Source organism: Canis lupus, chromosome X, assembly GCF_003254725.2.
Source record: "Canis lupus dingo isolate Sandy chromosome X, ASM325472v2, whole genome shotgun sequence".
Lineage (NCBI taxonomy): Eukaryota > Metazoa > Chordata > Mammalia > Carnivora > Canidae > Canis > Canis lupus.
In genome coordinates, this window is record NC_064281.1 from 90,097,468 (window position 1) to 90,120,659 (window position 23,192).

Sequence of the window (23,192 nt, forward strand, 5' to 3'; positions counted from 1 at the left end):
CCTTCCCTTGCACCCTTTTCCATACCTCTATAGGCATGACTGCCATCTTCCTTTCATCACCAGACTCCATGTCCTCCTTGGTCTTTACTTTTGATTTCTCTTCCCTAAGAGTTCCTTCATCAGTCATATGCCTAGCTCCAAAGATGACCAATTCAGGTCATAATTCCAACTGTTACCCCCTTAACTGATTTTTCTCAGACTTCACTCTCTATTAAATCATTCCACTTTAATTTTTTCCATAGTTTTTTTCATTGAGTGGTTGTTTTATTTGGTGATCATGGTGGTACACAGCCAAGGAAATGGAGGCAATTCTTATTCTTCAGGTGCAGGTTGACCTCTCATAATAAACCCAAAGTTGGTCACTTCTAACAATTGAAATGCCTTGGAAACATCTGGTTTCTTCAGTGCTGAAGCTGCTGCCATCCATACCACTGTCATAGTCTCTAAGGTGAGGAAAAGTGGCAAAAAAGAAAAAAAATGGTTAAGAATTTGAGCCAGTCTATTCCTAGGTAGAAGCAAAATGGCTGTGATAGTTTCTCAAACTTCCCTTGCTTTTGATCATCTTGACAATTTTGAGGAATGTGGATTTTTTAAAAAAGATTTTATTTATTCATGAGAGACAGAGACAGAGACAGAGACAGGCAGAGAGAGAGAGAGAGAGAGAGAGAGAGAGAGGCAGAGACAAAGACAGAGGGAGAAACAGGCTCCATGCAGGAAGCCTGACATGGGACTCCATTCGGGGACTCCAGGATCACGCCCTGGGCAGAAGGGGGCGCTAAATCGCTGAGCCACCTGGGCTGCCCGGAAGGTGGATATTTTGTAGATATTTTGTAAAAATTTCCCCAGCTGGAATTTCTCTGAAGTATTTCTGTTAGACTGGGGTTATAAATGGTGGGGAGGAAGACTCCAGAGGTAAAGTGTCATTCTCATCACATCAAAGATACATACTATCCAGATGGCTTATCACAGATGATGTTAACCTTGGCTGAGGTAGCATTAGTTTTCTCCATCGTACATTTATTGTTGTTTCTGTTGTCCGTACTCCATGAAGCCCAGACTTAGACTGAGAACTGTGGTCCACCATCTTGAAGGCATAGTATCTACATAAATTATTTGGAATTCTTCATGGGAGATTTGTCTCTTCTCCCACATTTATCACCTTTATTTATTTATTCAGTCATTTATATCAATAGACTTGTGGTTATAGTTTTATGTCTCTTTAATAATAGTACTTTGTCAAACTGACCTAGTTTTGGCCATTGAGAGTTCTTTCAGTTGTCTTCTGTGTCCCTCTGACAGACTCCCGAATATCTGATTCTTTGAACGTTTCCTGAATTTGTTCAATGCAAGATGCTGCTGGCTCATCTTGTATATTACCTGTCCTGATCCTTGAATCAACCTCTTTTGTGAGTAATTGTTATTGGAGAAGAATATTACAAACCAAAATCTGGGTGCAGGGCATGCTCATTGCTACTGGGGTATCATTGTTTCTAGGTTTTCGCAGCTGAGAGAGTAAAGAAAAGTATGGAAGTGGGGTACCTGGGTGGCTCAGTGGTTGAGTATCTGCCTTTGGCTCAGGTTGTGATCCTGGGATCCTGGGATCAAGTTCCGCATCAGGCTTCCCACGGGGAGCCTGCCTCTCCCTCTACTTATGTCTCTGCCTCTTTCTCTGTGTCTCTCATGAATTAATAAAATCTTTTAAAAAAGAAATGTATGGAAGTATAACAATCTGTATTTGCATAGAGTTTTTAATCTTTCTACTGTATCTCTATATAATCTGTATATTATATGCATCTATCATGTTTATCATGTAAACATGAGTTCAAAGTGATGTTTCCCATTCTAATCAGTTACCACATGATCATTCTAGCCTTTTCCCATTGCTTGTCTGTAACCTCCTATCCCAATAACAAGGCTCCTGGCTCTCACCATTTGCTATCAATTAACTTACATTGCTCAGCTCTAGTTTACATGTTATAGTGGTCTCAGAATTGTTAACCTATATTTCCATGGGAAATAGCTTTGTCAACTAGATACAGTGTTTATATGTACAGTTCCCTTTGCTTTTACAGTCTCCACTCATTTCCAAAATTACTCTCTCTTCTTTTAGTGAAGTTGTTGCATGCATTTGTAATATAGTTAGGGGCTTTTATCATGGTCTTCCTTCCATCCCGGGCTTTCCTGACCTCTTAAATCATTTACTTTAAATTTACGGACATCAAGTTTACTCTTTCTGCTGCCAAGTTCTATGGCTTTTGACAAATGCATAGTGTCGTGTATCTTTGGATACAGCTCTTTGAACTTGATCATATTAACACAAATGAGATGAGAATATATTGTTTGTGAAAGAGATTTTTTAAAACCGATGCTTTCAGGGAACCCATGACTTTAAAACATTTTTGGTGGAATTTAGTTTCTTATTATTTCAAATCCTTTATTATCTCTCACCAGATATTTTTCTCCGAAAGGGAAGGTGAATTATTTAATTCTTAATCTTTTAATAAAATGGTACCTTCTGAGACTAAACATTTTATCTCTTTAATCTCCTCAGTGTTTGGTCTTTGCATTTTAATATCCCTATGTGCAACATCATATCTTATCACGCCAGGTTTTGTTTGCTTTGTCCTTGTTTTTATTTTCCTTTCATGCAGCAATAGAAGTACATACTAGGAGGTTCAGAAAGGAACCATAAGATAGCCTATTATCAGCAGCTATTGAATGGATTTAAAGTATTTTACAAAACCAATCGAGCTCTGGTTAATTTCCTCTTCCTTCCTGCCTTCTGCCTTCCTGTATTAGTGCCAGCCTGCCTAGCACAGCAAAGCATCTTTGACTAAGTTATGTATGAGAAAAATTAAAAGTCAATTTGCACTCAGCCAAACATAATAATGACAAATATGCTGATACAGTGGTTTCTAACATGTGGCCCCAGGAGGTACACCTACTGGCTCAGTTGATAGAGCATGCCGCTGTTGATCTTGGGGTTGAGTTTGAGCCCCATGTGGGGTGCAGAGTTTACATACATACATACGTACATAAAGATTAAAAAATAAATAAAGTGTGGCTCCAGGGAACTTACTGAAAATACAAACTCTCATGCCTCACCCTTTACTTCTTTTTTTTTTTTTTTAAGATTTTATATATTCATGAAAGACACAGAGAGAGAGGCAGAGACATAGGCAGAGGGAGAAGCAGGCTCCCTGTGGGGACCCTGATGTGAGACTTGATCCCCAAACCCTGGGATCATGACACTCAACCACTGAGCCACCCAGGCATCCTATTGCCCTTTACTTCGTAAACCAGAAACTCTGGGAGTAGAGCCCAGTAATCTCTGTTTTAACAACTCCTCCAGATTATACTTAATTTTTAGAATCCCTGGAATAGTGGAAATTATTACACAGCAATGCTTCTTCCTTTCAGTAGGACACTGTATTTCAGTATGAAAATCCTTTTATCTTTTTCCTCACCTGTAATGCAATTGTCAGTGAAACACTCAAATACCTACCTCGTGATTACATTGTCATTTATTTAGAAGTAGATGAAAAAAGGCCTCTACAAAATAGGGTAGATAGGGACTCATTTTATGCCTCTGGAATGAGGGAACAGTAGGAGGAGGAAGGTATACATGCGGTCCCAATACGTGAGAGACTAGGTACCAAAGATCACTATCTTCTTTTTACATTGGTTATTATGCTTTAAAAGCAAATCTATATGGTCAAATGTGATTTTAATCTTCTTAACATAAAAAAGACTTGAGCGTTGTGAGGTAGCCCTCTTACACCATGTGTAGAGATAAGCTGTAAAAGCCAATCTGTAGAAAAAGGAAATTGAAAGGTCAAATAGAAGCAACAATGAAAAACCATGAGTCCAAAAGAAAGGAGAAAGATGAACACACAGGATGAATAGTTTCCAAATGGCTTTTCAATTCATGTTTCTACTACCTCATGAGGCTTGACTGCATTTCTGCCCTTGGGGTCTGGGAAAAGAAGTACTTTAAGATTGATTGGTTTGAGAGACAGCGTGTGTGTGTGTGTGTGTGTGTGTGTGTGTGTGCATGCGCGCTAGTGCGAGCAAGTGGGGGAAGGGGCAGAAGGGGAGGGAGAGGAGGAGAGAATGTCAAACAGACTGCCAAAGATCCCAGGACCCTGAGATCATGACCTGAGCCCAAACCAAGAGTCAGATGCTTAACTGACTTAACTGAGCCACCTCTGTGTCCCAAGAAGTACTTAATAGTAAAATCCTGCATTTGCTTATGTTAGCATGAGTTTCTGTTGCATACCAACTGACCACCCCTCGGCATTTAATTATTTTTCTACCTAAGTTTCTGTTCCACACCTTCTCAAACTCCTATGGCTTTTGCTTATTTTGAGTATGCTATAACAACAGCTAGAAAACTCCTTTGAGTAAATGAGACTAACATTACAATAAAATTTTTAAAGTATTTTCTTATAATCAGGACATTATGTATCATTGCTAATAAAGAAGAAATACATCTTCTCCCCTTGGTTGTTTTATGTGAAATACACCTCAGTAGAGTTTTGTGTCAATGACATGAGATGAAGAAGTAAGTACAGTCATAGTTATCCTTACGTTGTTATAACTTCACTTAAGAAATTGAATTGTAAAGGGGTGCCTGGGTGGCTCAGTCAGTTAAGTATCTGACTTCAGCTCAGGTCATAATCTCAGGGTCCTGGAATTGAGCCCTGAGTAGGGCTCTGAGCTCAGCAGGGAGTCTGCTGGAGATTCTCTCTTCCTCTCCCTATCCCTCTTGCTTATGTTCTCTCTCTCAAATAGATAAATAAAATCTTAAAGAAATTGAATTGTAAAATTAAACAAAACAATGTTCAAATTATTTAATACAGAGTAAGAAGTAAATTGTAGTGAAAGAGCAGGGGCCAATTCTGTGTTCCTTTGTTTCTGTGACTCCAGGGGGCTGAAGTGGGATCTGAGTTTCATCTAAGTAATAGTTTCATAAACACAATCCCCCCATCAGTACTAAGTAAACAGCAATAGTTAAGAAATTAACCTCACAGGGTAAGCAAAGTTAGATAAATTTCCACGTCACAGTTCAGTTACTACAAAGACCTAAGGACTCTGTTAACTCATATTTCACTAGTGTGTAGTCCCTCTTCTCTGGCAAATTTATACACGTAGGCTCAAGACTCAGTGAATGGATCATGGACTGGACTTCAACTCTGGTTTTACTCCCTTGACTGGGCACCATATACAGGGCACAAACTGTATAGCCCTGCCTGGCAACCATGTGCATCCTGCACAGAAGTTTGCCCATGACATGCAGTAGATAACATGTATACAAATAGAATCAAAAGAACACCCGAATTTAACTAAGTTACCAGCTATGCCTTCACAATTTATGGTAATTTTTCATTTCCTCTGTCCTTTAAGCCCAAAAGTGTGTCTTGGTGAAATAGTCCACTGTACCTTGATTTGAATACCCTCTGGTACCTGATAGCTGTGCTATCTCTGTTATCTGGCAGCTTTTAAGTCTTGGATAAGTTCCTCAATTAAAGCTTCCTCATTTATACAGTGGGATGCTATTTATGCGGTCTTCTGTGAAAATTAAAGAAAAGGATGTTTGCAGTGCATCTAAAAGAGTATTTGGCATTGTTGGGGGCACCTGAGTGATGTAGTACGTTAAGCATTCAACTCTTGGTTTTGGCTCAGGTAGTGAGATCTCAGGGTTGTGAGATCAAGCCCCGCATTGCTCCCCATGCTCAGCATGGAGTCTGCTTGAGATTCTCTACCTCTCCCCTGCCCTTCCCACTTGTGCTGTCTCTGTCTCAAATAAAATCTTAAAAAAGAGTATTTGGCATGGTGGAGTATTGATACATGCTATTTTCTTTCACTGTGTTTCTCTTTTAGCCTATTTTCACTTAATTTGGATAGCTATTTTCCTCTGAAGGTAAAGAGCCTAAAACTCTGTTAAATGTTGTTTTCTCTGTCAGGTAATATGATCATCATCGTAAGAGTTTACATTTATTAAGTCCTTGTTGTATCTAGGAACTATTCCAAACCCTTCTGTGTATTATTTCACTTAATGCTTATAATAGCTTTATGAGGTAACGTCTGATATGATCACCAGCTTACATTCAGTGAAGTAAATCTAAAGGAGGATAATACACTTAACCGGAATTGTACCAAAACTACTGGCTGAGTTGAAATCAGAATTCAGGCACTCCCCCTTGGGAAACCTCATTTTTAACTACTCAAATTATACTATCTCACAGGGCATTTCTGGTTGATCACAAGTGAATATTTATCCTTGCTAACATGTACATCTGTCATCTTAAATTTCTCTGCTTTGTAATCAAACAGAACATAACACTATATATAAAGAAGGCAGTCTCTGAATTGATTGTGGTCTCATAGGAGAGGTGCATACTGTTGTGGATGAGAGGGTACGTTCTGGCTTCTGAGTGCCTGAGTCTGAATCTTCTTGCTGTGTCACTCTGGGCAAGTTATTTAACCTCTGTCACCTCCTATGCCTCAATTTCTTCACGTATTAAATGGGAGTAAAAAAAAAAACCCTAATTTTTTGTACAAGGATTAAATATGGTAATACATGTTAAAACACTTTGCTGAGTTCTTCATGGATGCAGGCACAATTCAGAGTTTATATAGTCATCTGCATATTTCTACTTATGACCCGGTCACCAGATTTCAGATTTCAGTGTGTACCCTAAAGTACATCATATCTTAGGAATTCTTGTTATAAGAGAAGTGAATACAACACAACCAATAGTTGGGGTGATTACACTGTTTCATTTTTATTTTTTATTTTTATTTGCAGAAAAAAATAACACCTCTGAGTATTTTTCAAACAGATAATGCAGTCTTTTCATATGTGTAAAAAAATGATTTATAAAACCTTAGAAGAAGCTGGCTGGCTCAGTTGGTAGAGCATACACTTGATCTCAGGGTTGTGAGGTTGAGCCCCATGTTGGGTGTCAAGATCACTTAAAAATAAAACCCTTAAAAAAACCACTTCAAACTAAACACACTATTTCAGAAAAAAAGTTGATTGATAGATAATTTTTTTTAAATGTAAGCTCTATACCCAACGTGGGATCTTGAACTCGAGCCTCTGATGTCAAGAGTCACATGCTCTACCAGCTGAGCCAGCCAGGTGTCCCACAAAACTCAGTGGTTTAAAACAACAAATATTTATCTTCTCATAGTTTCTATGGGCCAGTAATCTGGTCCTGGCTTGCCTGGGTACCTCTTAAGATCTCTAACATAGCTCCAAAGAGGGAAGAATTGCTTTCAAGATCACTCACTTGACATTTGGCAGACCTCAGAAGAGTGACTGTGAAGCTCCCTTGCATGGCATTCAGCAGGCCTAAGTTCCTCTTAGTCCACTGGCTAGAGATTTCAGGTCCTTGCTACTTGGGCTGCTTATATGGTAGAATATGGTAGAATTCTGGTAGCTGGTTTCCCCAGAGCAATGGTTCCAAGAGAGACAGAGTGAGAGAAAAGATGGAAGCCAGAGCCATGTTGTTGACCTTGAGAAGTGACTTTCTGTGAAGTTTACCACTTGAGCTATGTTTTATTTGTTAGCAGCAAGTTGCTGGTTCCATCCCACATTCAAGGAGAAAGGATTATTCAAGCACATTAATCTCAGAAGGCAGGGGTCTTTGGGGCCATTTTGGAGATGGTCTTCCATAACTGAGGTGGAGTAAAGCAAAAGATACCTATTGATTCATTTTGTCAAATCCAAATTATTAGTTAAGGGTCAGTTTTTTTAAGTTTTTTTATTGGAGTTCAATTTGCCAACATATAGCATAACACCCAGTGCTCATCCCGCCAAGTGCCCCCCTCAGTGCCCATCACCCAGTCACCCCAACCCCCACCCACTTCCCCTTCGACTACCCCTTGTTCATTTCCCAGAGTTAGGAGTCTCTCATGTTTTGTCATAAGGGTCAGTTTTTAAAATGTTATTGATCAGACATCTCTTGATGCTAGCATTTCCTCCTCCATGATAAAGTATAACTTTCATTACTATGCCTCCTTTAAATTCATTTTCCTTTTGATATTTAGCTGAACTTCCCCCCGGATACCTATATTTTCCTTCCTTTTTACTAGCTTTCCACCAAAAATGTTCAGGAAAAAGACTGTACTAAATCAAGTGTGTAATTATTTTGATTGCCCCACATATGATGCATACGTTTGAGATTTTTCTGCAAAGTGGATTTAATTAAAAGATCACAAAATCAGCATTAAGACGAGGGTCAAGTTTTTAACATTACTAGGAAACTCTAGATGAAAACAAGAGAAACACACCCAGAAATGACTATGGATATCCACTGAATATCCTACATGATATTTGAAGGTCTTCTAGGATGCTATTTTTCAACTGCTTATATGCACTGAAAAAATGGTCAGAATGTGCCAGAAACATTTATCTTTGCTTTCATTTTTGGACACTAGCAGTAGTAAAGTTAGAAGCTGGCAGATTTCGAACATTAATATACACTTCTGTGTGTTTAAGGAGTTATTTATGATTTTTGCTCACCTTTCCACATGCCTCTGTGGGAAATAATTGCTATTCTATTATGAAAATGGAAAAGTTTAATGGCCTTATAATATGCTACATTTTGTACATCTCTATTTCAGTCTTCAAATAGAGCTCTGATCATCAGTGGCATTTGGGAATGTCAAGAACATTCTGTGGTCTGTTTTATATATGTGTGTGTGTGTGTATGTGTGTGTGTGTGTGTGTGTGTGTGTGTGTGTGTATACATACATTTAACTAATCTGACTTCATGCCTAACTCCAGTTCCAAAGACGAAGTTTAGAATAAACCCAGGGTTTTACCTCATTCTTATCATGTGTACCAACCCAATTGAAATCTTTGCCCACTGACCTTCTGCTCACTGATACTACAATGGCACAAAAACAGTATGGAGGCTTGGGTTTATTCTATTTATTTATATATTTATTTTTAAAGATTTTATTTATTTATTTATTCATGAGAGACACAGAGAGAGAGGCAGAGACATAGGCAGAGGGAAAAGCAGACTTCCCATGGGGAGCCTGATGAGGGACTTGATCCTAGGACCCCAACATCACAACCTGAGCCAAAAGCAGGTATTCAATCACTGAGCCACACAGGTGCCCCTTGGGTTTATTTTAAAAGAAATACAGGCCCATTTTATTTTAATGTATCACATAGGCAACAAAGCAAACAGTGTAGTCCCATTTCTCAGTCTGCTCTTTTTCCAGAAATTCTTGCTGTAGCATATCTTTGTGTTTTCAAGATAGATCTATGCATCTACAAGCAACTATACGTATCCATCTGTCCAACTCAGTGCATCTTACAAGTTCCTGTGTATGTGCCCAACTGATATCATGGCATGCATTGTTGTGTTATTTTTGCTTAGCAATATATCTTCAGTAACTTTTCATAGTATAGATATAATTTTATAATCCAGTTTAATAGCTGTACAATATTTTCTAGTATCATTGGACCATGATTAAGTTAACCAGTCTGATACTGATAAACTTTTACATTGTTGCCAACTTTTTCCTATTAACACAATGCCATGGGTAGTTCTATCTTTACCTGCTTATGATATTTTGTATGACAGATTCCATTGGGTCAAATAATACATGACTTATAAATTTTTAGAGATTGCCAAACTGTCCTCTAAATGTTGCTGTGACTTATAAAGGTGTGAGTTAGTTCTCTAGAACTTTCACAATTATATATATTACTCACTGATCTATATAAATGAAAAACAAACATTTCTGATCATGGAACAGTAACGTATCTGACTAATACTGTGAAGAGGTAGTTCTTGCTTACCTTGCTTGGCTTCATTCTGAATTTGAATTGTGGCCCAAGTTAAGGTAATCTCATGTCAGTTCTGATCTGACCCAGATTTGCAGCTGGCAAATTTTGTTCTTTCAATTAAGAAATTTCATCTCACTAGCAGTTGTGATTTTTAAATTAAACCCTTAAATTGTATACTTAGTGATAAGGATACCTTTCTTCATAAGATTTATTTTTTTTAATTTATTTTTTATTGGTGTTCAATTTACTAACATACAGAATAACACCCAGTGCCCGTCACCCATTCACTCCCACCCCCCGCCCTCCTCCCCTTCTACCACCCCTAGTTCGTTTCCCAGAGTTAGCAGTCTTTACGTTCTGTCTCCCTTTCTGATATTTCCCACCCATTTCTTCTCCCTTCCCTTATATTCCCTTTCACTATTATTTATATGCCCCAAATGAATGAGAACATATAATGTTTGTCCTTCTCCGACTGACTTACTTCACTCAGCATAATACCCTCCAGTTCCATCCACGTTGAAGCAAATGGTGGTTTAATGCTCTATTATAGAAACCAGATTTAGCCTTAGAAAACATTAACAACAGAAGATTCGACCAACAGGAGACACAGGCAAGATGATAGAGTAGGTGACCCCAGACCTCATGCCCGATAGAAACAACTGTTTAACAACTACCCATGGATGAAAATAGTGCAGGGAGAGCCCCAAAGTACAATGAAGTAGCTCCACCAACAAAGCAGATTACAAAAACCAAGAAGGACAGCATAGAAAAGCTTAGGAAGCATTTTGCCTGTGTCACCCCATCTCCCAGGCCAACATAGCTTAGTGGCAAAGGGAATCCCCTTGTCTGTGGCTTCCCGCTAAAGGGTAGAACAGCAGCCTTCACCATTAAGGACCCCAACAGTTCAAGTCACCACCACAAAAACTCATGATCTTTCAGCACTGATGAGCCTCAGAGTCTTGGCCAGTGCTGGTGTTGATGGACCTGCACAGAGTCTGTGTCTCTATACCATCCCCAGAGCCACTGCTGCATCCTTCTGGAACAGGGGCTGCCACTCTGCCCCCCACCCTTTTTACCCTCTCCAGCCATAATGTCACTGTGGGCAAGACTGTGCTCTGGTATCACCATTGTGTATGGACCTATAACCCTGCCTTGGTATTGTGTGTGGGCTTATAATTCAATCCTGCAGTCAACCATACTTCTACCCCACTAAACTGGCATCCCCATGTGTCCGTTTACCCAGCATTGAACCCTGTGTCACCATGTACCCAAATTGGGTGGCAACTTTCTGCTCATCTGCAGGTGAAAGTCTTAGAAAGGCAGGCAATAAAAGAGGACCTGTTCCTTCAAATGTGATGATACCAATTCAAGACTACAGGGAATATGACAAATCAAGGCAACATCAAAGGAATACAAAAGAATACAATGAACTTCCAGTAACTAATGCAAAGAAATAAACATCTATGAGTTGCCTGACAAATACAAAATCATGATTTTAAAGAAATGCCATAAACTCTAACAGAACAAGAATAAAAATATCAACAGAAACATATGAAAAAAAACAAATTCAACAATGAGATAGAAAACATACCAAAACAAAACAAAACCAATCCTGAGGGTGAAAAATAAAATGGAGAAAATACAAAACTTCAACAGTAGATTTGATCAATCAGAAAAAAAGAAGCATTGAATTTGAAAACAATTCATTTGAGCCCAGGGAGGATAGTGGAAAAGACTCCTGGCAGACACTTAACAGCAAAGTCCATGAGCCAAACAAGTACCATGGAGGCAACATCAGGACTTTGCATGGGCAGGACAGCATGGGCTTGGACCTCCCCTGGCTTCTGAAAGGCTAGCCATTAGCCATAACTGTAGCACCACAGGCACCAACAGATCTTTCTCCTCCCCTTCACCCTGAATTGGGAGATGCCTGGTCACCCAGATGGTTAGAGGGGGCTGAGTTTTGGGAACCACCTTCTATTAAGAATCACCAATAACATATGCAGGCATGCTGTGCTCTCATTGCAAGGGATCATACTAAGGACTTGAATGGATGATTGTATCACTGAAGATTAGATGAACTCTACTGCCCTCTCCCCATAAACTCTGTATAAACAAAGTGCTGGACTTTACCTGGAAGCCGCAAAAATTAATGGTTCAGATAGATTCATGATAAAGTGATTTAAACTCTTTCCATAGAAGAAAAATTAAGACCAATTATTTAAAAATGAACATGAAGTCTCACCTTCCAATGTGCTTTCTCATTAGCTCCTTCCATACTAAGGTGTTAAAGCTGTGATTGACATTATTCTCATAATGAATCCTCTTAGGACACTGTATAAAGGCCTGTACAAAGGGAGAAGATGACATTTTCAAATTTAAGAACTTTATTATCAGTATAACCTTTCCTGGTTGAATGTTCTTTTCTTGTTCTGTGAGGTCAAAAGACAAATCATCACAGATATTCAGATTCTAGGATTTTAAAATGCAGCGTTACTTACGGAAAGTCTTGCATAAAGTTGTGAACGTATTGTGTATAATCCTCAAATTCAAATGTATGGCTTTGATTTATCTTCTTTTTTTATTTATCTTCTAAGGAAAAGCAAATAACACAAATTAATAATTCACATAGTTATAACCACAAAAAGATGAGTACAGGCATTGGTTTTACATATCATTTTTTTTCTTTTTTTACCATTTTCCTATATTCTCTATACTATACTACCCAACCCTGAAAATCGTTGACCTGCTTTTTAGGTACACAAGATTTTATTTATTTATTCATGAGTGACACAGAGAGACAGAGAGAGAGAGAGACAGACAGACAGACAGACAGAGGGAGCAGTAGGCTCCTTGCAGGGAACCCGACGTGGGACTCGATCCCGGGTCTGCAGGATCATGCCCTGACCCGAAGGCAGGCGCTAAACCGCTGAGCCACCCAGGCGTCCCTAGGTACACAATTTAAAACATTTTAATTTTATTTTTCATTGATCAAATCACATACATGCAAACACATAATCCAACTGAATGGAATAACAAATTCCTGGTGTAGTGTTACTAAAGTGTAGAAATGCACATTGAACGGTTATTAGATTGTTCCCTGTATTGGATATTACACAATCTGAAATACTGAATAAAGTGTTATTATATTAATCAATTATTAATTGTGATTAAAATTATCAAGTGGTATTTTTCAGTATTAAAAACTGTTGTGTAAAACACACAAAGAAGCATCACACTATATAAGTCTGATCAAATAATTTAGCTAGTGGAAACAGGTATTAAATTATATGTCATGCTTTACATTAAATTTGAGATTAAAAATAATGCATTTTGAAGGCAGCAAAGATAATTTGTTAATTTGAAATTTTCTTAGGAGTTGGAATAGTATGAGGCTTATTATTTCTGTTTTATCTTCATATACAATTGAATTCATTGACAATTATAAAACAAAGAATTTGGTTGAAAAATTGATCAACATGATGTGTGCTTTTCAGAACTCAGAGTCTATATGATTTCATTATTATAATCATCATTACCATTTTTTTAAGTACTCTCTAACCCTAACATGGGGCTCGAACTCAACTCCAAGATTAAGAATTGCATGCTTCACTGGCTGAGCCAGCCAGATACCCTGATCATCATTACTATTTAACTCTTATAGATGCAATGACATGGAACATTATCATTTACTTTTCTTATTGGAAACAATTTTTTGTTTTAATTATTTATTCATGTACACCTCAAACTAATGTAACACTGTATGTTAACTACACTGGAATAAAATATTAGTTTCATGACTCAGCAGTTTAGTGTGCCTTCGGCCTGGGGTGTGGTCCTGGGGGCCCAGGATCAAGTCCCATATCGGGCTCCCAGCATAGAGCTTGCTCCTCCCTCTGCCTATGTCTCTGCCTCTCTCTCTCTCTCTGTGTCTCTCATGAATAAATAAATAATATCTTTAAAAAAAACAAAACAACAAAATAAAAATATTAGTTTCAGGTGTACAATATAGTGATTCAACAGTTCCATATATTACTCAGTGCTCATTAAGCTTAGTGTTATGCTTAATTCCCTTCACCTATTACACACATCCCCCTCATCTCCCTCTAGTAAGCCTCTGTTCTCTATGGTTAAAAGTCTATTTCTTGGTTTGTCTTGTTTTATTCTTTGCTCATTTTTTTCCTTTTGTTACGTAAGTTCCACATATGAGTGAAATCATGGTATTTGTCTTTCTCTAGCTGAGTTTTGTTTAGTATCATACTATCTAGAGCCACTCAAGTCATTGCAAATGGCAAGATTTAATTCTTTTTAATGGCTGCATAATATTCCATTGTGTGTATATATGTGTGTGTGAGACATACACCACTTCTTTATCCATTCATCTATTGATGAACACTTGGGCTGCTTCCATATGTTGACTAGTGAATACTGCTGCAATAAACAATAGGTGTATATGTGTATCTTTAGTGTTTTTGTATTCTTTGGATAAATACGAGGTACTGAAATGCCTGGATCATATGGTAGTTTTCTTTTTAACTTTTTGAGGAACCTCCATATGCTTTCACAGTGGCTGAACCAGTTTGCCTTCCCACCAATAATAGTTCACAAAGATTCCTTTTTCTCCACATCCTTGCCAGGTGTGATGTGATATCTCATTGTGGTTTTGATTTACATTTCCTTAATGATGAATGATGTTGAACATTTTATTCATGTATCTGTTGGCTATCTGGATGTCCTCTTTTGAAAAATGTCTGTTCATGTCTTCAGCCCATTTTTTTAATTGGGTTATGTATTTGTATGTGTTGAAATGTATTAGTTCTTTATATATTTTGGATATTAACCTTTTATCAGATGTATCATTTGTAAATATCTTCTCCTATTCATTTGATTGTATCGTGGTTTTCTTTGTTGTTTCCTTTACTGTGCAGAACCTTTTTATTTTAATGTAGTCTCAATAGTTTATTTTTGTTTTTGTTTCCCTTGTTTCAGAAGATATACCTAGAAAAATGTTGCTATAATGGATGTCAGAGAAATTACTGCCTGTGCTCTCTTCTAGGATTTTTATGGTTTTAGTCTTACATTTAGGCCCTTAATCCATTGTAACTTTGTTTTTGTGTACAGTGTAAGTGGTCCAGTTTCTTTCTTTTACATGATGCTGTCCAGGTTTCCCAATACCATTTGTTGAAGAGACTTTTTTTCCTTTCATATTCTTGCCTCTTTTGATGAAGCTTAATTGACTATATAATCATGAATTTATTTCTGGGCTATCCTGTTCCATTGATCTCTGTGTCTGTCTTATGGCAAATAACATACTATGTTGATGATTATAGCTTTGTAATATAACTTGAAGTCTGGAATTGTAATACCTACAGTTTTGTTCTTCTTTATCAGGACTCCCTTGGCTTTTCAGGGTCTTTGTGGTTTCATACAAATTTTAGGATTTTTTTGTTCTAGTTTTGTGGAAAATACTAATGATATTTTGATAGGGATTGCATTAAATCTGTAGATTGCTTGGGTAGTATAACATTTTAAAAATATTTGATGTTGCAGTGCATGAACATGAAATATGTTTCCATTCCTTTGTGTCCTCTTCAGTTACTTTCATGAGTGTTTTATAGTTTTCAGAGTACAGGTCTTTCACCTCTTTGGTTAGATTTATTCCTAGATATCTTATTATCTTTGGCGCAATTGAAATGGGATGCTTTTCTTCACTTTCTACTGCTACATTATTACTGTATAGAAATGCAATGAATTTCTGTACATTGATTTTCTATCTTGTAACTTTATTGAATTCACTCATCAGTTTTGGTAGTTTTTCAGTGGACTTTTTAGGGTTCTTTATATGCAGATAATAAAAGTTTCACTTCTTCCTTACCAGTTTGGACGCCTTCTATTTCCTTTTGTTGTCTGATTGCTATGGCTAGGACTTTCAGTACTGTGATAAGTAAAAGTGGTGAAAGTGGACCTACCATATATTTTTTTAAGATTTTATTTATTTATTCATGAGAGACACACAGAGAGAGGCAGAGACACAGACAGAGGGAGAAGCAGGCTCCATGCTGGGGGTCCAATGTGGGACTTGATCTCGGGAGTCTGGAATCATGCCCTGAGCTGAAGGCAGAAACTCAACCGCTGAGGTACCCAAGCATCCTATATCTGTCTTATTCTTGACCTTAGCAGAAAAGCTCTTGTTTTTCCCATTTGAGGATGATATTGGCTGTGGGTCTTTCATATATGGCCTTTATGATGTTGAGGTATTTTTCCTCTAAGCCTACTTTGTTGAGGGTTTTTATCTTTTCTCTTGTTGATGTCCCATATCCTAATGATTTATTTCTGAATATAGAACCACACTTGCATGGCTAGAATAAATGTGACTTAATCATGGTGAATGACTTTTTAAAATGTATTGTTAGATTCATTTTGTTAGTATTTTTCTGGATTTTTACATCTATGCTCATCAGAGATATTGGCCTGTACTTCTCTCTCTCTCTCTCTCTCTCTTTTTTGTGGTGTCTTTATCTAGTTTTGGTATCAGGGTAATGCTAGCCTCATTAAATTAATTTGGAAATTTTCCTTCCTCTTCCATGAAACAATTTTTAAAAAGATTTTATTTATTTATTTGAGAGAGAGAGAGAGAGAGAGAGAGAGAGAACAAGCAGGGGGAGAGGGAGAAGCAGGCTGAGCAGGGAGCCTAATGTGGGGCTCAATCCCAGGACCCCAGGATCATTACCTGAGCTGAAGGAAGATACTTGACTGATTGAACCACCCAGGAGCTCTTCATCTACTATTTCTTAGGAAGGTCCAAGAAAAATATGTATTAACTCTTCTTTAAATGTTTGGTAAAATTCACCTGTGAAATTATCTGGTCCTGGACTTTTATTTGTTGTGAGCTTTTTTTTATTACTGATTTAATTTTATACCTGGTAATTGGTCTGTTCAAATTTTCTATTTCTTCCTGCTTCAGTTTTGGTAATTCATGTGTTTCTAGGAATTTATCCATTCTAGGGTGTCTGATTCATGGTTTATAATTTTTCATAATATTCTTTTAAAATTTTTTGTATTTCTTTGGTGTTGACTGTTATTTTTCCTCTTTTATTTGTGATTTCATGAGTCCTCTCTTTTTTTTTTTTTTTTGATGAGACTGCCTAGAGGTTTATCAATTTTCTTGATCTTTTGAAAGCTCCTGGTTTGACTGATGTGTTCTATTGTTTGTTTTTTTGTTTGTTTCTCTCTTTATTTTTAATTTAAGTAATCTCTGCACCCAACATGGGGCTCACAACTCTGAGAGTAGCATGCTATAACTAATGAGCCAGCCAGGTGTATCTGTTTGTTTAGTTCTACGTCATTTATTTTTTTCTTTAATCTTTATTGTTTCCTTCATTCTGCTAGTTTGAGATTTCGTTTGTTCTTTTTTCCTACCTCCTTTAGGTGTAAAGTTAGGTTGTTTGAGATTTATCTTGCTTTTTGAGGTAGGTCAGTATTGCTATAAACTTCTTCCTTAGAATTGCTTTTGCTGCAACCCAAAGATTTTGGACCACTGCGTTTTCATTTTTATTTATCCATCTATTTTTAAATTTCTTCTTTGATTTCTTGGCTGGTACATTCATTGTTTCATAGCATATTATTTAACGTCCATGTATTACGACTTTCATAGTGCTGTGGTCTAAAAACATGCACGGTATAACTTCGATCTTTTCAAATTTCCTGATACTTAATTTGTGGCTTAATATGTGATCTATTTTGGAGAATGTTCTGGAGAATATGCAGTTCGAAAGAATGTGTATTTTGCTGTGTTAGGATGGCATGTTCTGAATATATCTGTTAAATCCATTTGGTCCAATGTGTTATTCAAAGCCACTGTTTCCTTATTGACTTTCAGGTTGGATGATCTGCCCATAGATGTAAGTGATAAAGTCCCCTACTATTATTGTATTACTATCAATTAGTTATTTTATGTTTACTATGCACCATGTTGGGTACACTACAAAACTTCTTTCCATAAGGCCATTACTTTCCAGTGCAAGAGATGTAAATGACTTTTCTAACACAAAAAACAGACACACAGAGTTAGGCAAAATGAAGAGACACAGGAATATATCCCAAATGAAAGACTAGGACAAAACCACAGCAAGAGACCTAAGCAAAACAGATATAACTATTATGGCTGATAGAAGATTTAAAGTAATGATCATAAAGATGCTCACTGGACTTGAGAAAAGAGTGGAAGCCCCATAACAAAGATATGGAAAAGAGCCAATCAGATGAAGAACATATAAAAGTAATTAAAATACATTAGTTAGAATAAATAGCAGGCTAGAGGAGGCAAAGAACAAATTAGTGACCTGAAGGACATAATTATGTAATGTAATCAAGCTGAGCAGGTGAGGTAAAAATTTATGCAAAATGAGAATAGACTTAGGGAACTCAGGAACACCATCAAGCGAAATAACATTCACATTATAGGGCTCTCAGAAGAAGAGAGAAGAGGGCAAAAAATTATTTGAAGAAATAATAGCTGAAAACTTCCCTCATCAGAAGAAAGCAGATATCCAGATCCAGGAGGCACAGAGATCTCTCAATAAAATCAAGCCACCGTGGTCCACATAGCAAGACACATAGTAATTAAAATGGCAAAAAGAAAAAAAAAATGGCAAAAAGTAGTGATACAGAGAGAATTTTAAAAGAAGAGAATATAGTTACATACAAGGGAAACCCCATAAGAGTATCATCTATTTCCATAGAAATGTTGCAGACCAGAAGAGACTGACATATTTGAAGTGCTTAAAGGAAAAAAATCTGGAGCCAAGAATATTCCATCCAGAAAGGGCATCATCCAGAATAGAAGGAGAAATAAACAAAAGTTAAAGGAATTTATCACCACTAAAGCAGCCCTACAAGAAATGTTAAAGGGGACTTGAGTAGACAAGAAAAGCCATAAGTAAGAAAAGTAGAAAGAACAAAAACAACAAGGATATCTATAAAAATCAGTCAAGGAACTCACAAAATAAAAGGATATAAAGTATGACATCATATAGCTAAGACATGGGGGAAGGAGGAATAAAGAATGGGTTCAAACATAATCAACTATCAACTTAATATAGATTGTGATTGCAGAAGATGATGTATACAAATCTAATGGCAAAAACAAATCAAAACCCAGTAACGGATATGCAAAAAATAAAGAAAATGGAATCCATGTATATCACTAAAGAAAGCCAGAAAACCTGTGGGAGAAGAGAGCAAAAGAAGAAAGCATTAGAGCAGAACTACAGAAGCAACCACAAAACAAGTAAGAAAATGGCAATACATACATACCTATCAATCAGTACATTGCATGGACATGTACTAATCACTCCAAAGGATTTAGAATGATGGAATAGATTTTAAAAAAAAAAGACCCAGCTATTTGCTGCCTACAAGAGATTCATTTCAGACCTAAAGACACCTGCAGATTGAAAGTGAGGAAATGGAAAAATATTTTTCATGCAAATTTATGTGAAAAGAAGCCAGGGCAGCAATATTCATATTAGACAAAATAAATCTTTTTATTTTTTAGAGAGAGAGCATGTGCACAAGCAGCGGGAGGAGGAGCAGAGGGAGAGGGAGAGAGAGAATCTTAAGCAGGCTCTACATGGGGCCCAATGGGGTGCTCGATCTCATGACTTCAGATCATGACCTGAACCAAAATCAAGAGTGGTATGTTTAACCAACTGAGCTGCCCAGCCACCCCCAGCATAGACTTGAAAACAAAGACTGTAATGAGAAAAAGATACTATATAATAATAAATGGGACAATCCAACAGGAAGATATAACATGATATATATTTTTATAAAGAAGTAAGTTGTCCTTAAAAAAATTTTGTTTTAGGGTATTTTCTTTAAATATCTGAAAGTTGAAGGTATTTTTGTTGTAACTATAAACAAACTTATTCTAAGTTTTTTTTATATGCCCTGAAAGTCTGAAAGCTAATCCAAACTGGCATGCTTTAGAATATCCAAAAAAAGGTAATAACTTTTAACATAAGCTTTTTAGATTTCATGAAGGTTACAATACTTAAAAATTCTTTTCTATGACATATAAAATACTTAATATCCAAATCAACCATGGGATATCAGTGTTTAACATGGGCTGTTTATGTTTTATAATTTTTAAAATGCAATTATAAAATTTTTACTTTTATTTCTATTTGGATGTGGTGGTATGGATAAGCAGACTTATGGCTAAGGAGACTGGCTGGATAGAATGCCAGGCAATATACAGAAATACAGGGAGGAGCTAGTCTGGAGTACATAGAAGCATAATGAGTTTCAGAAAATGTGTGTTCTTTTTTAATCACTGTATTCTTTGAGTTGTTTATGGCTATGATTTTGTTTATTTAATGTTAATTCAAAGATTCCCTCCCATCTCTCTCTCTTTCTCTCTCTCTCTTTTGTTCCCTCATGGTAAGCATACTCCTTAAACTCCATTCCCTATTTATCCCATTCAACAATCAAAAAAATAAAAATAAAAATAAATAAAAATAAAAAAAATAAAAAAATAAAAAAAAACAATCAACCTCCCCTCTGGTAACCATCAGTTTGTTCTCTATAGTTAACAGTCTAGTTCTTGTTTTGTCTTTCTTCATTGATTTCAGTTTTAAAAAAAGATTTTATTTATTTATTCGTGAGAAACAGAAAGATTGAGAGGGAGAGAAGCAGGCTCCATTCAGGGAGCCTGACACAGGACTCAATCCTGGGCCTTGAGGATCCTGGGCCTTGAGGATAACACCCTGGGCTGAAGGCAGGGCTAAACCACTGAGCCCCCCAGTCTGCCTATTGATTTCCTTTCTTAAATTCCACATATGAGTGAGATTACATGGTATCTGTCTTTCTCTGACTGACTTTGCTTAGCATTGTACTCTCTAGCTCCGACCAGGTTGTTGCAAATGGCAAGACTTCATTCTTTTTTATGATGGAACAATATTCCATTGTATATATATACTACTTCTTCCTTATCCATTCATCTATCAGTGAACACTTGGGGTACTTCCATAGCTCAACTATTTTAAATAATTCTGCAGTAAACATAGGGGTGCATGCATCCTTTTGAATTAGTGTTTTTTTATTTTGGGGGTTGATACCCAGTAATGTGATTCTTGAATCATAGAGTAATTCTATCTTTAATTTTTTAAGGAAACTCCATACTGTTTTTCACAGTGGGTGCACCAGTTTGTATTCCGACCAACAGTGCATGAGAGTTCCTTTTTATCCACATCCTCGCCAAACACTTGTTTCTTGTATTTTTTTATTTTACCCATTCCAATAGGTGTGAGGTGATATTTCACTGTAATTTTGATTTGTATGTCCCTAATAATGAGTGATGTTGAGGCAAGGGAAATAAAAACAAAATAAGTTATTGGGACTACATCAAAATAACTGTGCAGTGAAGGAAACAACAAAAGCAAAAAGGCAATCCACTGAATGTGAGAAGATAATTGCAAATGACATATCTGATAAAAAGTTAGTATCCAAAATATATAAAGAACTCCTATAACTCAATACCCCCCAAATTAGTAACCCAATTAAAAAATGGGCACAAGACACGAACAGATATTTTTCCAAAGAAATATACAGACACAAGAAAAGGTGCTCAATAATTATAACATTTTTATATTGGTCAACATATTTTTACAAAAATAAATCCTAAATTAGTAAGCTTTGAAAAGAAGTTGAAATTATACACTTGAAAGAAGAATCTCAGCAGAAGACAGAAAAAGTCAGAAAGCTTATTTAATGAAATAATGGCCAAAAATTTCCCAAAATGTAAAAGGGAAATGGATACCCAGATTCATGAAGCTCTAAGAACTATAAAGAGGGAAAATCCAAAGAAGACCATACAGAGACACACTATAATAAGTCAAATGTCAAGGACACAGAACTGTGAAAGCCACAGTAGTAAAGTAGAATTGCATCTAAACTTTCTACTAGGAAGGGGGTGAATAGAAAACTTATGGAATAGTAGAAAATGTTTGTGAGTGTTTATGTAAGTGATTAATATCCAAAGTATATATGGAACTTCTACAACTCATTAGCAAATAATTCTATTTAAAAGAAAATGAGCAAAGAACACAAGTAGACATTTCTTCAAAGAAGTCTTACAAATGGACAATAGATATATGAAAAGGTTCTCAACATCATTCATCATCAGGAAAATGCAAAGCAAATACACAATACCACTTGATAGCTTTAGAATGGCTTTTATAAAAAAGTCAAAAAATAGTAAGCATTGGTGAGAATGTGGAGGAAAGGGCACCTTTGTATACTTTTGGTGGGAACATAAATTGGTACATCCATTATGGAAACAGAATGAAGATTCCTCAAAAATTTAATGATGGCAGTATGATATGATACAGCAATTCACTTCGGGGTGTGTATCCAAAGGATATATATCTATCTGTATTCTCGTGTTCATTGCAGCATTATTCACAGTAGCCAAGACATGGAAACAACCTGTCCATTAATGGATAAAGACAATGTGAGATATATATGTATAGCACATATCTTTTGTGTGTTAATGTATGTTTTTATATATGTAATATACATATTAATATTTCACATATATACACAAGCAAAAAGTGTATGATCATACTGAAATGTAGAATCTAAAATAGTCACATTTGTAGAAAAAGAGTAGGATGTGATTTGTCTGGGATTGGGTGAAGGTGGAAAACAGGTAGATGGTGGTCAAGGGCTAAAAATTTTAAGTTAGGTAAGTTCTGAAGATCTAGTCTACAGCAATGTGGCTATAGTTAACAATAGTATATTTTATACTTGAAATTTGGTAAGATAGTAGCTCTTGTGTTCTCACATAAAATAAAAAAATGGTGGGATCCCTGGGTGGCGCAGCGGTTTGGTGCCTGCCTTTGGCCCAGGGCGTGATCCCGGAGACCCGGGATCGAATCCCACATCAGGCTCCCGGTGCATGGAGCCTGCTTCTCCCTCTGCCTGTGTCTCTGCCTCTCTCTCTCTCTCTGTGACTATCATAAATAAATAAAAATTTTTAAAAAAATGGTAATTATATAAAATGATGGATGTTATTTAGTATGATTATTTCACAATGTATATGTATATTAAAATATCACCTTGTACAGTTTAAATATATAATTTTTATTATTTGTACATGAATGACTTAATTATTCAAATGCTAGCTTCTCTACTGATGAACTCTCTAAATTGTCAGGTGAATAAATCTCCCTAAGACTCACTTTTCTCTGCTTATTAATGGCTGCAGTAATAATAATACCAATTGCACAAGGATTTTTATTTATTTATTAAAAATTTATTTATTTGAGAGAGAGAACAGGGGGAAGGAGGAGAGGGATAAAATCTCAAGCAGACT

The 23,192-nt window shown here is 36.6% G+C and overlaps 1 long non-coding RNA gene across 4 annotated transcripts in view; it reads right to left on the reverse strand.

Moving 5' to 3' along the window:
* Window positions 1-205: 205 nt before the first annotated feature.
* Window positions 206-23,192, reverse strand: part of LOC112649535 (uncharacterized) — a 158,909-nt gene continuing 135,922 nt past the window's right edge. For all 4 annotated transcript variants that reach the window (XR_004813073.1, XR_003129608.2, XR_004813072.2 and 1 more), the window contains 3 exons: window positions 12,316-12,406; window positions 12,060-12,160; window positions 206-443 (listed from right to left, as the gene is read on the reverse strand). This is a non-coding gene — a long non-coding RNA (uncharacterized LOC112649535). The remainder of the gene's footprint in view (window positions 444-12,059; window positions 12,161-12,315; window positions 12,407-23,192) is intronic.